Below are 17,049 nucleotides of genomic sequence, written 5' to 3' on the forward strand. Positions count from 1 at the left end.
GGAGATGAGCAGTTCTCATCTTGCATCATTTAACTGAGACTAGTATGAACAGAATTACTAGTACAGAATTACACAGAAGGTGGTGTATAAAACTATAAAACATCCAACCATCCCAGAAAGGAGATAATGGGCAGATATGCAATATGTCCAGTCTAAGGCACCCAAAAATGTTTGCCTCCTGCTCAACATGGATCTAAAATCCACCTAAGCACTTCTATGGGCCACATCACTGTGGTGTGCACTCACAAACATTAATGGTTCATCCCCTCTCACACTACCCCTAATCTTCGTAATAGAGAGATGAAGTGAATTGCCCACAATCACACAGGAAACCTGTGGCAGAGTCAGAAACCAAACCCACATCTCAGGAGTCCCTGTCCAGTGCCCTAGCCACAAAAACATCCTCTCTACATTTTCGTTAGCTGCATTATTTCAATTACAGAAAATATTTTATTTTAGAATGTTAGCTCTTTGGGACAGGGACCTTGTATTGCATGTCTCCAAAGTACCTTGCACACTTACAGCACTGCACATGACATGCTATGAAACTGATAACAATTAAGTGGGTTTTGCCATCCCTCTCTCTCTCCCCCGACACTCTTATTAAAGTCTCTCTGCTACCTTTGGATCTTCCATTGCCCAAAGCACTACCAGATCTTCCCTATTAAGGACTCTATCCTGCAAATATATTTGTAACTGGTAGTTTCAGGCAGATGAGTAGCATCACAGAAGTCAATGGGACTATTCACATGAGTGAGGTTATTCCTGTGTGCAAATAGCCTCAGGATGAGATGTTAAGTGATTAACACTGGCAGGGGTTGACAAGACTAATTCCTTTGTCTATAAACCTGACTAGTAAAAGTTACTGCAAAGTTTTAAACCTTGTTTATTAAGTAAGAGATGAATGTGTAGAATTACTTTCTTGGCAGGCTGTCTTTAAACATCTAGTTTATTCCTTGATAGAGTGAAGAGATTTTGGAGTATCACTTTGTTAAATCCAGCTTGATCTCCAAAGCAGTGAGATTTTATTTTGCAAGAACAGTTAGTCCTCTATTGTGCACCTGCGAGAGTGCATGTGTAAGGTTACTCATGTGCACAGTATAAGAGAACACAGATACATCTTAGAAAATGTTCCTGTGTTCTGGAAACCTGTGGAGTATTTGACATTTTACAAGAGATCTTTCATTTCCTATCAGATCAACCATTTTTATTTAAAGTGACATTATCAACCTGAGGTGACACGTCGGCAGGAGTCATGGACGGCGGGGGGGGAGGGGTGTTATGTGCCCCCCCACCCAGATTTGCTGCTTGGCTTGGTGTGAGCGTGCTCACACGAACTGACCATGCTCAGTAACACTGCTGAAGCCAGCTACCCTCACTCTATCCCCCTCCCCCGACTGTTGGCAGGCATGGGTTGTCTCTGCTGTCAGCATATCTTTAGATCAAATATTTGATTGACCTTAAAATTTAAAATCAGGCTAGTCTTCCCCCTCCCCCTGACCAGTTCCTGCAGTTACACTTTTAAATTCATGCGTGTCATTGTAAAATAAAGCAATTGATTTTCTATAAAATCCACCCCAACTCTAAACACATTAAATCATCAGACACACACCAGAAGATAAAGATGAATTCACATATTCTGTCATCCTCAGCACTCCTCTCCCCCACCCCACCAAAAAAATTACCATGCTCCATTCCACCATATATGTAAAAATGGCATAAGTTTAGGGTCCATCCAGTAAACACTTATGCTCTTAAATTTTACACATGGCAAGTCCCTTTGAAGTTAACAAGGCCATTCACATGCATAAGGGCAAATACAGTCTTCACAGGCTCAGGGCCTCAGTGAACTATATTTATCCAATCTCTCTATTGCCAGAGATTCCCCTTAAACTAAAATATTTACATACAGGAGGGGGTAAGTGTTAGTAGAGACTGAGAATGGCTAAGCTTGCATTAAAATATAACTAATACTGCATATTCAAGTCAGAAATGTATTTTAATTTGTTCATTCCTAGGAGAAATTCCAAACTTCACACAAATGGATGAACTGTTATACCATTCTAATGAACTGTAAAAAGAAAAGGAGTACTTGTGGCACCTTAGAGACTAACTACTTTATTTGAGCATGAGCTTTCGTGAGCTACAGCTCACTTCATCGGATAGAGACTGGGAGTGGCTAAGTCATTATGCAAGGTAGCCTATTTCCTCTTGTTTTTTTCCTACCCCCCCCCCCCCGAGATGTTCTCGTTTAACTTGGATTTAAACTTGGAGAGTGGTCAGTTTGGGTGAGCTATTACCAGCAGGAGAGTGAGTTTGTGTGTGTATGGGGGTGGGGGGGATGTGAGAAAACCTGGATTTGTGCAGGAAATAGCCCAACTTGATTATCATGCACATTGTCTAAAGAGTTGTCACTTTGGATGGGCTATCACCAGCAGGAGAGTGAATTTGTGTGGGGGGGTGGAGGGTGAGAAAACCTGGATTTGTGCTGGAAATGGCCCAACCTGATGATCACTTTAGATAAGCTATTACCAGCAGGACAGTGGGGTGGGAGGAGGTATTGTTTCATATTCTCTGTGTATATATAAAGTCTGCTGCAGTTTCCACAGTATGCATCCGATGAAGTGAGCTGTAGCTCACGAAAGCTCATGCTCAAATAAATTAGTTAGTCTCTAAGGTGCCACAAGTACTCCTTTTCTTTTTGCGAATACAGACTAACACGGCTGTTACTCTGAAACCTGTCTAATGAACTGTGTTTATCAAACGTATGGATCTTTTAATAGACTCATTGGGGCTATGCAAGTATCAAGAGATTAGATAAAGAGAACTTGCTTCTGCCAACTGGTTTAATTTAACATGGTTAAATAATTTAAGCTACTTTAAGCTACTTTAAGCTGATTTTGTTAACTGTTTAGCATTGTGCTACCGTGGACAGGATTTATCTAAAGGTCCTTTCTCTGAACAAAGGACTATAAATTACATTTTAAATTGACTTCTGGGATGTTGCAGATCCGGTCAAAATGGCAGACACACCCAAGTTATGATGAAATACCCAGGACTAGGCCAAGTGAGTTGAAGTAATGGGGAGTGATATTTATGGGAAAGAACCAACAACTTATATATTTTTAGATGCAAAGTTGGGAGGCAACACAAAATAAAGCCTCCTCAAAATATTTTTGTAAAATATTTTCAAATAAGTCCTCAATTTTTTTTCCAAAGCACTTTAAGGTTAAATAACTTTGCTTTGGTGCATATAATTTTATACATTGGCCATGTACAGTACCAACAATTCTATAGGTATTCACCAGTTTGGGCTCATCCTTGATAGATATACTAAGAAAACAGTAATTTCTAGAAAATTAGAATCAGATTTCCAGATGTGCTGAGCTCTTGTAAATCCTGTTGAAGTCTGTGGAAACTGTACATGTCCAATGCCTCTAGAAACCAGGCCCTTAATCACAGAAACATAGGACTGCAAGGGACCTTGACAGGTCATTTAGTCCAGTCCCCTGCAGTGAGGCAGGACTAAGTATTATCTAGGCCATCCCTGACAGGTGTTTGTCTAACCAGTTCTTAAAAATCTCCAATGATGGAGACTCCACAACCTCCCAAGGCAATTTATTCCAGTGCTTAACTAACCTGACAGTTAGGACGTTTTTCCTAATGTCTAACTTAAATCTCCCTTGCTACAATTTAAGCCTATTGCTTCTTGTCCTATCCTCAGTGGTTAAGGAGAACAATTTATCACCCTTCTCTTTATAACAACCTTTTATGTACTTGAAAACTGTTTCATGTCTCCCTCAGTTTTCTCTTCTCTAGACTAAAGAAAACCCAGTTTTTTCAATCTTTCCTCGTAGCAGAGCCGTAACTATTATTAAACTCAGTAAGTTTATGGAGGAGATGGTATGATGGGATAACATGATTTTGGTAATTAATTGATCTTTAAATATTCATGGTAAATAGGCCCAATGGCCTGTGATGGGATGTTAGATGGGGTGGGATCTGAGTTACTACAGAGAATTCTTTCCTGGGTATCTGGCTGGTGAATCTTGCCCATATGCTCAGGGTTCAGCTGATCGCCATATTTGGGGTTGGGAAGGAATTTTCCTCCAGGGCAGATTGGCAGAGGCCATGGAGATTTTTTGCCTTCCTCAGTAGCATGGGGCACGGGTCACCTGCTGGAGGATTCTCTGCTCCTTGAAGTCTTTAAACCATGATTTGAGGACTTCAATGGCTCAGACATAGGTGGGAGGTTTATCGCAGGACTGGATGAGATTCTGTGGCCTGCGTTGTGCAGGAGGTCAGACTAGATGATCATAATGGTCCCTTCTGACCTTAATATCTATGAAAGGAGGTATTTTAGAGCCTGAGGTGAGCAAGTGTACGTGCACCCACTACCATTTTTTTTCATCATCCCATTCAGAGGCAACACACAACTGTTGATAGTGGGGTAGGGGCACAATTTAAAGGTTCTGGGAGGGGCATATTACCGTCCCATGGAGGTTTTAAACCTGTGGGGAGCAAGCTTCTGGGAGGGTATGGAGGAACATTCGGGGTGTGGGGGAGCCCCTCCTGGAGGTGCTCAGGGAGGGAGGGCAACCTCCACCCCCTGACTCACCATAGCGAGCCACCCAGCATGTCTGGGGGTGTGTGTGGGGGGCACAACCAAAATATCTGGGGGCATGTGACCCCAGATGGGTCCCCACATTGCTGGCCTCTCACCCCATTTTTCCACCCCCCGTCGGTTTTGTGTGCTGGGAGGCTGCCCTGCTCACTCCGCCCTGGTTACGGCTTTGCCTCGTAGGTTATATTTTCTAGATCTTCAATAATTTTTTTTGCTCCCCTCTGAAATTTCTCCCTTTTGTCCACGTCTTTTTCAACGTGTGGTGCCCAGAACTGGACAAAGTACTCCACGCCTTATCAGTGCTGAGTAGAGTGGAAGAATTACTTCTTGTGTCTTGCTTACAACACTCCTGCTAACATGACCCAGAATGTGTTTGTAATTTTTCGCAACAGTATTACATTGTTAATCCATATTTAGTTTGTCATGCAGTATAGCCCCCAGATCCTTTTCTGCAGTACTCCTTCCTAAGCAGTCATTTCCCATTTTGTATTTGTGCAATTGATTATTCCTGCCAAAGTGCAGTATTTTGCATTTGTCCTTATTGAATTGCATCCTACTTATTTTCCCCTCCCAGCTTGGTATCATCTGCAAACTTTATAAGTGTACTCTCTATGCTATTATCCAAATCATCTATGAAGATATTGAATAGAACCAAATTCAAGTTAGACCTCTGTGGGACCCCTCAATATGCCCTTCTAGCTTGATTGCAAACCATTGATAACTACTCTGAGTACTGTTTTCAATCAACTGTATATCCTGCCCCCATTTAATACGTTTGTCTAGGCTGTATTTCCCTATTTTGTTTATGAGAAGGTCTTGAGAGACAGTATCAAAAACCTTACTAAAGATGAGATGTGCTATATCTACTGCTTCCCGTCTATCCACAAGGCTTATTCCCCAAATAACCCAAGAAGGATATTAGGTTGATTTGACATGATTTGTTCTTGATGAATACTGTTACTTATCACTGTAATATCTTCTAGGTACTTACAAATTTATCATTTGATTATTTGCTCCATTATCTTTCTGGGTACCGAAGTTAAGCTGAGTGGTGTATAATTCCCTGGGTATTCGTACCCCATTTACACTGATGTTCACCATGTTAGTTGTCTTTTTGGTGAAAACAAACAAAAGGTGCACGTCACACTTTACCTGTTGCTATGTTTTCTGTTCATATTTTTCCATCTTCATTGAGTAATGGGCCTACCTTGTTTTTCCTCTTGCTTCTAATGTATTTGTAAATATTAATGCTTTAGCAAAACATATTTGAAGAACCATTTCCTTCTTTTTATCCAATATATTGTTGGAGCCAATGAAAGTTAATAATGCTTTGAGGCAAAAGATCCGTTCAGATGTTGGCAGCGTACAAGAAAAGCAGACTTTCTATAAACTATATTTTTCTATTTACTTGAACACAAAACAATGGACTGAACAGAGACTAATTTTTAATGAGTCATAAGAAAACCATGTCTTACAGCAATCTTCCATTTACCATAACCACATGTAAATCAAATGTTAAATATGGGAGCATCTACCACAATAGCTAACCGTACTATTACATACAGAACAATTTAACCATATTTTAACATAGCATCGAAAAAGTTCATGAAAAGAATGTTATGGTTGCAAAGTAAAGCACTTAGAAATGAAATGCCAGAATTAAAGTAGCCTGTGCAATCTTAATTCTGCCCCTTTGAGAGTATGCATTATGCTACAACCTTTAATTACATGATCACTTACTATTATTCCACAGGACCCCTGCTTCTGTCTGAGGCAGATAGCCAGTATAGTAAGTTTCATGGTTAAAGTTTGGCAACTGAAAGCAGGATCTTATAGTGGGAAGTGTCAGGCAACCTTAACTATGGACAGCATTACCAGCTCTGCATATAATCAGTTAGTTTTGACAGCTGCAGAACTAATCTGTCTTTCTAATCTAAATCTTTGGAAAATAACTATGAAGTTTCCCTGACAACAGAATGACATTACTGTGTTAATAGAATCATAGAATATGAGGGTTAGAAGGGGCCTCAGGAGGTCATCTAGTCCAACCCCCTGCTCAAAGCAGGACCAATCCCCAATTTTTGCCCCAGATCCCAAATGGCCCCCTCAGGAATTGAACTTACAACCCTGGGTTTAGCAGGCCAATGCTCAAACCACTGAGCTATCCCTCCCCCCCTGGAAACACGTAACAACACAGTTAGTCCCACACTGTTTTACAATATGCTTCGGTCTTGCTTGAATGAACTGGACCAAATCATGCTCTAATCACAGTACAGCCTTGTCAGAAGTGCAAGACTCTACAGAATTGCAACATAATACAGTATTCCTCCCATCCCCATACACATAGCTAAGATCAGAGTGTGTCATAACACAATATGGGTACTAATATGACTATTCTTTGTCATCTAGCAGCACTAGGGTTGCCAGGCATCCGGTTCTTGACTGAAACGCCCAGTCGGAAAGGGACCTTGGTGGCTCCGGTCAGCACCTCTGACCAGGCCATTAAAAGTCCGGTTGGCCAAAGCAGCTGGCTCTGCGTGGCTCCTGGAGGCAGCAACATGTCCCTCCGACTTGTAGGCACAGGGGCTGCCGTGGGGCTCCATACGCTGCCCCTGCCCGTGGCACAGGCGCTTCCCCAAGTGCCAATGCTGCAGCTCCCATTAGCTATGGTTCCTGGCCAATGGGAGCTGCGGGGGCAGCACCCGTGGATAGGGCAGTGAGCAGAACTCCCTGGCCATCCCTGCACCTAGGAACCAGAGGAACATGTTGCCTCTTCCGGGAGCTGCCTGAGGTAAGTGCCGCCCGGAGTCCACATAGTGAACCCTCTCCCATGCTCCAACCCCTTGCCCCGAGGGCCCCCCACCCCCCGCAACCAAACTCCCTCCCAGAGCCCACACCCCCTCCTGCCATGCAAACCCCTTGGCCCCAGCCCAGTGCCCCTCCCACACTCCAAACACTTCATTCCCATCCCCCCCAGAGCCCACACCCCCAGCTGGAGCACTCATAAGAACTGCTATACTGGGCCAGACCAAAGATCCATCTAGCTCAGTATCCAGTCTTCCGACATATGTAAGGGCAGGAACTATCTAAATAGACAAGAAAAAGCACACAAGGGGAAACAGAGGCACAGAAACGACTCAGCCAAGGTCCTAAAGCAGATTGGTGGTGGAGCTGGGACGACAATCCCTATCTCCTGACTGCTAGTCCAATGCCATATCCACTGACCCATGCCGCATCTCTCAAATTATGGCTGTAGGTCACATGTGGCATTGTGCAGATGGCCTGTGCAGATGAGGGCCTTTTTCATTGTATTTAAATGCGGCTAATGAATATGGTTCAAGTTACCCCAGCCCTTGCAAGCTTGGCTAAAGCATAATCAAGTTAAAACATTATGCATGAAACTAGAACCACATTGGCTAATCAAACTGTTAAGAAACTGGTTTGGCACAAACTGTGTTTAAACAGTTCCTAACTCAGGTAAAAATCTTAGTGTGTACGTTTCACTTCTACTGTATATGTTTAAGCACTATTGCCGAGTCACTCTGCACATACGTTTTGAAGATTATTCACACTTGCTAAACAAAGTCAGCATTAGTCTGCTTCATGACAGAGTGTAGGAACTGGGGACTGGATGTGAATTGCATGTGTTAGAATGGTGATCCTTTACATCCTACGGTTATGTCACAGTGAAAGTCTTACAGTTGAAACCAAGGTGCTGACATTTTGGGGATGTGGAGGTAGGGTACGTTACAAACAAAAGTGGATTGAATAAGTCAAGAAGGAAGCAGTTCTGTTTCTACTTGAGATAAACGGCTTCTGTTAAGTCGTTGACATAGAGAATTAAAGATCAGATATTTTATTATGCTAATGGGATTGCCAGGGCTGCCATGGAGACAAAAGCCTAGACTGCTAGATCAGCTGAACATTTATGTACTTTAGGAGGTTAGTAAATTCATTTTCCATACAGTCTATCAATGCCAGAATCAGGAAATCTATTAGGAGCAGAATGAGAATGTGTGTTGATAGCCTCACATTTAACCCCAGCTCCGTCACACAGTGCCTAATACATTAAAGCTCTTGGCCTTCTCCCCACACCACTCCCTCCACTTCTGTTGCCAGACATTTCAGAAGGGGAAGCAAAGTGATACTGGCAAAGGCCCAAGCTTTCCAAGAGTGATACTGTTCCTCTGACGTTCTTGTTAACTCCTGGAAATGTGCTGGAAATGTCCCACCTTGATTATCACTTCAAAAGGTTTTCTCTCCCCCCACCCCACTCTCCTGCTGGTAATAGCTCATCTTAAGTGATCACTCTCCTTACAATGTATATTTTTTCACGGTCTGTGTGTATATATAAAATCTGCTCACTGTACTTTCCACTTTATGCATCCGATGAAGTGAGCTGTAGCTCACGAAAGCTTATGCTCAAATAAATTGGTTAGTCTCTAAGGTGCCACAAGTACTTCTTTTCTTTTTGAGTAATTTTGGGTGTCTCATTTTTTCAGCATCCAATTTGAGAGACCATGAAGGGGCCCAAAGCCCAGATAAATGTGTTATTTGCATGGCAAGTCTACTTAAAGTTAAAAAGTACCTGTCCCCAGTTACATGCTCCTTTATGAGACACCTTTGTAATTACTCAAGGTAGGTGTTGCAAGATTGAGAAGAAAAAAAAACATCACAGGAGCAGCATTGTGGTCCATAAATTCTAAGTTAGGTGCTTAGTCTCCCTGTACAATGAATGGGGAGAGATGGACACCTTAAAATGCGATCCACAAAGCTCGTATGTTATTGGTGAGGTGCCTAAGCTAGCCAATGGGAGATGCTGACCAGAGGAGTCTGTGCTAAACGCCACCCCCTCACAGAGATAGGTACCTAGCTCTGTTTGTGATCAATGAACCAAGGGAAGAGGCATTGACAGCTAGCTAAGTTGCATGTGGAGCCCCAAACAGCTGGAGAAGCAGCAGCCTCCCTTACAACCTTTAGTTTAGCCCAGTGGTTTTCAGCCCGTAATCCACAGACCATGGGGCTCCACAGACTCTGTCTAAAATTTCCAAAGGGGTCCTCACCTCCATGTGAATTTTTTTAGGGGTCTGCAAATGTAAAAAGGTTGAAAACTACTGGTCAGGACACTCACCCAGAATGCAGGAGACCCCCAGTTCAAATCCCCACCACTCTGGAGTGGGAGAAGGGATCTGAACAGAGATCTACAGTCTCTCAGGTGAGTACCCCAACCACTTGGGAATAGAGCCATTCTAACTCTCTCTGGCAGAATTGCAATGTGCGTGCCATCTATCGCCCCGCTGCAGTTAGGGAAGTTCATTTGTGCAAAGCCAGCCACAATGTTATGCACATTGCCCGGAGCGACAGTCTTTCAGAGCAGGATGCGATACATGGCCCTGCACAATTCCGTCAACATGAGTCCAACAGTCGACTTCCCCACTCCAAACTGGTTAGCAACCGATGAGTAGCAGTCTGGAGTAGCCAGCTTCCACAGTGCAATCATCACACGCTTCTCCAATGGCACAGCAGTTCTCATTCTCGTGTCTTGCGTCACAGGGCTGGGACGAGCTCATCACACAGTCCCAGGAATGTGGCTTTCCTCATCTGAAAGTTCTGCAGGCACTGCTCGTCATCCCAGACGTGCATGACGATGTGATCCCACCACTCAGTGCTCGTTTTCTGAGCCCAAAAGCTGCGTTCCACTGTGGTCAGCACCTCTGTGAATGCCACAAGCAATCTCATGTTGTAGCTACTACACATGGCCAGATCAATGCCAAACTCCTTTTGCCTTTGTAGTTTAAGGAATAACTCCACTGCCACTCGTGACATGCTAGTCAGACCGAGCAGCACACTGGTCAACAGTTCGGGATCCATTCCTGCAGCCCGAAGAGGCAGAACGCGCAGTACACAAACCATTGAAAGATGGTGCCAAATGCGGACGGAAGCATAGGGATTGCTGGGATGCGAAGCAATGCAGTGGAATAACGTTTGGTGCGCCCCTGCTGGAGCACGACAGCGCCAGTGTGGACACCCTGGTCGGCCTCCAGAAGTGTCCCACAATACCTGTTCTAGCCACTCTGATCATCACTTTGAATTCTACTGCCCTGCCTTCAGGTGACCAACCATCAGATTCACCCTTTACATTCTCTGGGAATTTTGAAAATCCCCTTCCTGTTTGCTCAGCCAGGCGTGGAGTGCTCTCAGCAAATCTTTCCAGGTGACCATGCCTCCACGTGCCAGGCGATCCCCAGTATGGAGCAATGGCGAGGTGCTGGACCTCATCAGTGTTTGGGGGGAGGAAGCTGTCCAGTCCCAGCTGTGCTCCAGCTGTAGGAATTACGATACCTTCGGGCAGATATCAAGGGACATGATGGAAAGGGGCCATGCCCGGGACGCACTGCAGTGTAGGATTAAAGTGAAGGAGCTGCAGCATGCCTACCGCAAAGCCCGCGAGGCAAACAGCCATTTTGGTGCTGCCCCTGTGACCTGCCGTTTCTACAAAGAGCTCGACGCAATATTTGGGGGCGACCCCACCTCCACTTCCAGTACCACCATGGACAACAAGGCAGGAGGAGGAGGAGGAGCAAAGTGGGAGCGAGGGTGCTGAGGCGGAGGAAGACACCCCGGAATCACTAGATACATGCAGCCAGGAGCTGTTCTCAAGCCAGGAGGAGGGTAGCCAGTCGTGGAGGCCGGTGCTTGGGGAAGGACAAACACCAGAGGAGGTCCCCGGTAAGCAGCTTTTATTTTTGGAAGGAAGTTATTTCATGCTGACTCTTGGGGTGAGGAGGGTTAGGGCTGCATGCATGCCTAGACGCAGAATAGGACGTTGATGTGCTCTCTCACATCACTGTAAGCAGTCTCTGTGATCTCTTCAAAAGTCTCATCCAGAACTTGAGCAATGCGCTTGTGCAGGTTTCTTGGAAGAGCCATTGTGGTCCTTGTCCCTGTAAGGCTAACTTGTCTGGGCCACTGTGTCGTAAGGGGCGGGTGGACCATTGCTGTGCACAGGCAAGCTGCATATGGGCCAGGGCAGAAGCCGCATTGCCATAGAAGACCCTCCTTTGCTTCCTAAGTCACCCTCAGCAGTGAGATATCTTCCAGGCTGAACTCCTGTGGAAAATGTGGGGACAGTGTTCAGTATAGGGCCCCCTGCCACTGTTGGCTCTCCCCAAGGCACAGAAACCCAGAGGACAGTACAGCCGTGAAACAATCAGTCACGCTTAACCCTGTGCTTACTCACCATTTTGGGGCTCCTGTGGGTTGTGTGTGCTCGCTTTGGGACAGGCAAATTATGCTATTGTGTAGACAGTGCTTGCCCTTAAGTACGGGGGAATCATTGCTCTGTCTGGTGTGAACAATGCTGCCTCTGTTAAGTGTTGCATTTTGCCTTTACAGATGCAACCTTGAAATCTCAGCCATCTGTGTTATCACCGGCCGAAAGACTCCAAACAATCAGAAAGAGGCCATGTAAAAGCAAGGAAGATGTTGCATGAAGTAATGCAGCATTCAATAATGAAAATCAAAAAGTGCAGGAGTGGCGGGACAGTGAAAGGAGGATCTGCCAGCAGAATGAGGAGCGGCAGCACAAAAGCGCGGTGCTCCGGCAGCAAAGCATGGATCAGATGATAAGCATAACGGAACACCAAGCGGACTCAATCCAGGTGCTCGTAGTCATGCAGGCGGAACACTACCATGTCCGACCCCCCTGCAGTCCTTGTCCCAAATCTCTTTCCCTTGTGCCCCCATGTCACCTCCAACCCACTTTCCCCAACATCCGGGTTCTTACTGCCACCAGCTGCCTCCAAGACCTGTAGCTTCACCACCCAGCCCTGAAAACTATGACCCTTACCCACTGCACTCAACCCCCATCACCATGCAGTATATAGCCATCCTGAAGTGCAGCACTCATTGCACAGCACTCCAGACAGGAAGGCTGAGTATGATAACAGGACATACGCAAATCTGTGATTGTACCATTCCCCACCCCACCCCCTTGTCCTTTCTGTTTCCCAAACAGTTGTGTTTCTTTTCAATAAATGAATTTTCTTTTCAATAACTGGATTTTTTGGCTTTGAAAACATTCTTTATTATTGCATTAAGTAAAAGATACCTTAGCCCAGGAAAGAAACAGGCACTGCAAGTCAGCGTAGCAAACACAGATTCCTACTAACATTGGAACCACTGTACTTCACTCCTGTGCAGGGCACCAGACATTACTAGTGGCTTTCAGCCTCAAATTGCTCCCTCAAGGCATCCTTAATCCTTGCAGCCCTGCGCTAGGCCCCTCTAATAGCCCTGCTCTCTGGCTGTTCAAATTCAGCCTCCAGGTGTTGAACCTCCGAGTTCTATGCCTGAGTGAATCATTCACCCTTCCCTTCACAAATGTTATGGAGGGTACAGCACGCGGATATAACCGTGGGGATGCTGTCATCGGCCAGGTCCGGCTTCCCATACAGAGAGTGCCAGCGACCCTTTAAACAGCCAAAAACACACTCCATAGTCATTCTGCACCAGCTCATCCTGTTGTTGAACTGCTCCTCGCTGCTGTCAAGGCTCCCTGTGTAGGGTTTCATGAACCACGGCATTAAAGGGTAAGCGGGGTCTCCAAGGATCACAATGGGCATTTCGACTTCCCCTACAGTGATCTTCTGGTCTGGGAAAAAAGTCCCAGCTCGCAGCTTCCTGAACAGGCCAGTGTTCCGAAAGATGCATGCATCATGTACTTTTCTGGGCCAGCCTGCGTTAATGTCAATGAAACGCCCACCGTGATCCACAAGCGCCTGGAGAACCATAGAGAAATAAATACCCCTTCCGATTAATGTACTCAGAGGCTAGGTGGGCTGGTGCCAGATGTGGAAAATGCGTGCCATCTATCGCTCCTCCGTAGTTAGGGAAACTCATTTGTTCAAAGCCAGCCATAATGTCATGCACGTTACCCGGAGTCACGGTTCTGGGCAAGATGCGATTAATGGCCCTGCAAACTTGCATCAACACGATTCCAGCGGTCACCTTCCCCACTCCAAACTGGCTAGTGACCGATTGGTAGCTGTCTGGAGATGTCAGCTTCCAGATTGCAAGAGCCACCCGCTTCTCCACCATCAGGGCAGCTCTCAATCTCGTGTCCTTGTGCCGCAGGGTGGGGGCGAGCTCCTCATGCAGTTCTATGAAAGTGGCTTTTATCATCTGAAAATTCTGCAGCCACTGCTTGTCATCCCAGACTTGCATGACAATGTGATCCCACCATTCAGTGCTTGTTTCCCAAGCCCAAAAGCAGCGTTCCATACTGGTGAGCATGTCCGTGAATGCCACAAGCAAACTCATGTCATATGCATTACTCGAGTCGATATCATTGTCGGAGCCCTCGCTGTCACTTTGGATCATAAGGAATAACTTGACTGCCAAACGTGACGTACTGGCAAGACTCGTCAGCATACTCCTCAGCAGTTCGGGTTCCATTCCCGCAGACTGAAAGGGAAGACAGAGCGCACAGTACAAAAAACACTGAAAGATGGCGCCAAATGTGGATGGAAGCACAGGGATTGCTGGGATGCGAACCAATGCATCACGGGGCATTGGGATAGGATCCAGAATGCCCCGCACCCTCTGCCCCCTTCCCACAAGCCATAGTGCCAGAATGGGAAGAGGTGCTCTGTGGGATAGCTGCCCATAATATAGGTGAAAGAGATTGGGAAAAAAACCTGTTTCTGAAGACTTAAAAGAGACTTTACTACCTAGTCCTTTGGGAAAACACAAGATCTATACATTATATTGATTCTTGAGATTTTCAGCTCAGTTGTTGAGTGATTTATTCTTCATTATTAAACTGTTAAGCCAACCAGCAAGTCCATTTTAGTCAGAGACAGAAGCTAACCATTCTACCCCCTCATAAAACTCAGGAGTAAGAATTCCAGGTCATGCTTATATATCTACTATCAAATTACAGGGAAGTTTTGGATCAGTGAGAACAGCCTCTAGCTGAGCAACTTATTAATAAATCCCAGCAGTTATTGTACCAAGGCATCCTGACTTGATTAGTGCCATAGCAGCAGGGCATAGAATGTCTATACTTCTCAATAAACAGGATTCTACATATGTGAATGTTTTATTGTTCATGAAAGTGGACTAATACTGGTTTAAATCAGACAGTATGTGCAGGTGTGCACAAGCTTCCCACATAACTCTTCCCAGATTAACAGCTGTTTCCAAGTCCTCCTTTCTTTTCTGAACTACTCCTACAAAGATGTGTTTTGGTGAGTTGTGAATTACAGAGTTAGAAGAGGGAAATAGGTTATCTGTAAGCTACTTGATGGGAGCGTCTTAGACTGTCAATCCCTGGTAAATGCCCCCAGTCTGATCAAAAGCCAGTGACTAGGAAAAATAGGGCAAGGAATGTGTTTGTGTGGAATGACACTCATTGATGCTGAACTTCTTTCAATATTTCTATAGCTTACCTATGCTGGAGAGAATAGTGCCGGGGTGGGGGGTGGGGTGGGCAGCTTGCCCACTCCCATTTTAAAAGGAAAAAGGGCTTGCTCGTAGCTTGTCTCTACTACACGTCCCAAGTCAGCATGGGAAATAGAATTCCTGTCTAGAGGTGGCCATTTTAGTACGCTTGCTCTTCTGGAGCAGGATAGAGAATGGGGAAGAGACCAGGGATCGCTATAGGTTACTTTACTATAACCTCTTATTTCCCAGCATAGCGGACCAGCCACCATATCTTCTGCTGCTATAAACTGACATAGCTTCATTTACTTTAGTATTGCTAAATCCGCTGACGACATGGCTCCAGGCATTCAAACAGTGACCAACCAACAATGAATGTCAGAGACAGGTAAACAGGAGGGGAAGTTGAGGAATACCCACTACAGTATAATTTGTTAGTGTTAAACTGTTCTGTGGTTTTGCCTGAATATTTTTGGTGTGTGTACGTTACAACATTCTCCTGTCTCATTCTGGTGGATACATTTTGTGGTGAAATAAACATTGATATTTTATTTTACCACTTTCTATGGAAATCATAAAGGGACCCCAAAATACAGATACCCCATGCACCCCTTATTCACTGTAAAGCATGTCCAAGGAACTCATCAGAAAGATACGTGCATTCACTGTGCACAATGACAGACTGCAGTGAACGTGTACAGAAGTCTGCTGGGTGGAGTCAGACTGGTTGATTTTTCTCAATAATGGACTCTCTGACCCCCGAAGTGCATTTTAAAAAAAATGTTTAAATCTCTTGCTTCTCATGCTGTTAAGTGATAATTAGGGCTGTTGATTAATTGCAATGAACTCACGAGATTAACTCAAAAAAATTAACTGCGATTAAAAAAATTAATTGCGATTAATCACACTGTTAAACAATAGAATACTATTGAAATTTATTAAATATTTTTGGATGTTTTTCTAGATTTTCAAATATATTGATTTCTATTACAACACAGAATACAAAGTGTACAGTGCTCACTTTATATTATTTTTTATTACAAATATTTGCACTGTAAAAATGATAGACAAAAGAAATAGTACTTTTCAATTCACCTCATACAACTACTGTAGTGCAATCTCTATCGTGAAAGTGTAACTTACAAATGTAGATTTTTTTTTGTTACATAACTGCACTTAAAACAAAACAATGTAAAACTTTAGAGTATACAAGTCCACTCAGTCCTACTTCTTGTTCAGCCAATCACTAGGACAAACAAGTTTGTTTACATTTACGGGAGATACTGTTGGCTGCTTCTTATTTACAATGTCACCTGAAAGTGAGAACAGGCTTTCGCATGGGACTTTTGTAGCTGGTGTTGCAAGGTATTTATGTGACAGATATGCTAAACATTCATATGCTCCTTGATGCTTTGGCCACCATTCTGGAGGACATGCTTCCATGCTGATGATGTTCATTAAAAAAAAAGGTAGTGTGTTAGTTAAATTTGTGACTGAACTCGTTGGGGGAGAATTGTATGGCCCCTGCTCTGTTTTACCCGCATTCTGCCACATATTTCATGTTATAGCAGTCTCTGATGATGACCCAGCATGTTGTTTGATTTACAAACACTGTCACTGAAGATTTGACAAAACGCAAAAAAGGTACCAATGTGAGATTTCTAAAAATAGCTACAGCAGTCGACCCAAGGTTTAAGAATCTGAAATGCCTTCCAAAATCTGAGAGGGATGGGGTTTGGAGCATGCTTTCAGAAGTCTTAAAAAAGCAACATTCCGATGCGAAAACTACAGAACCAGAACCACCAAAAAGGAAAATCAACCTTCTGCTGGTGGCATCTGACTCAGATGATGAAAATGAACATGCATTGGTCCGCTCTGCTTTGGATTGTTATCGAGCAGAACATGTCATCATCAGGGATTCTGGAATGGTGGTTGAAGCATGAAGAGACATATGAATCTTTAGTGCATCTGGCATGTAAATA

This window comes from Lepidochelys olivacea, assembly GCF_965140295.1.
Source record: "Lepidochelys olivacea isolate rLepOli2 genome assembly, chromosome: 3".
Taxonomy (NCBI): domain Eukaryota; kingdom Metazoa; phylum Chordata; order Testudines; family Cheloniidae; genus Lepidochelys; species Lepidochelys olivacea.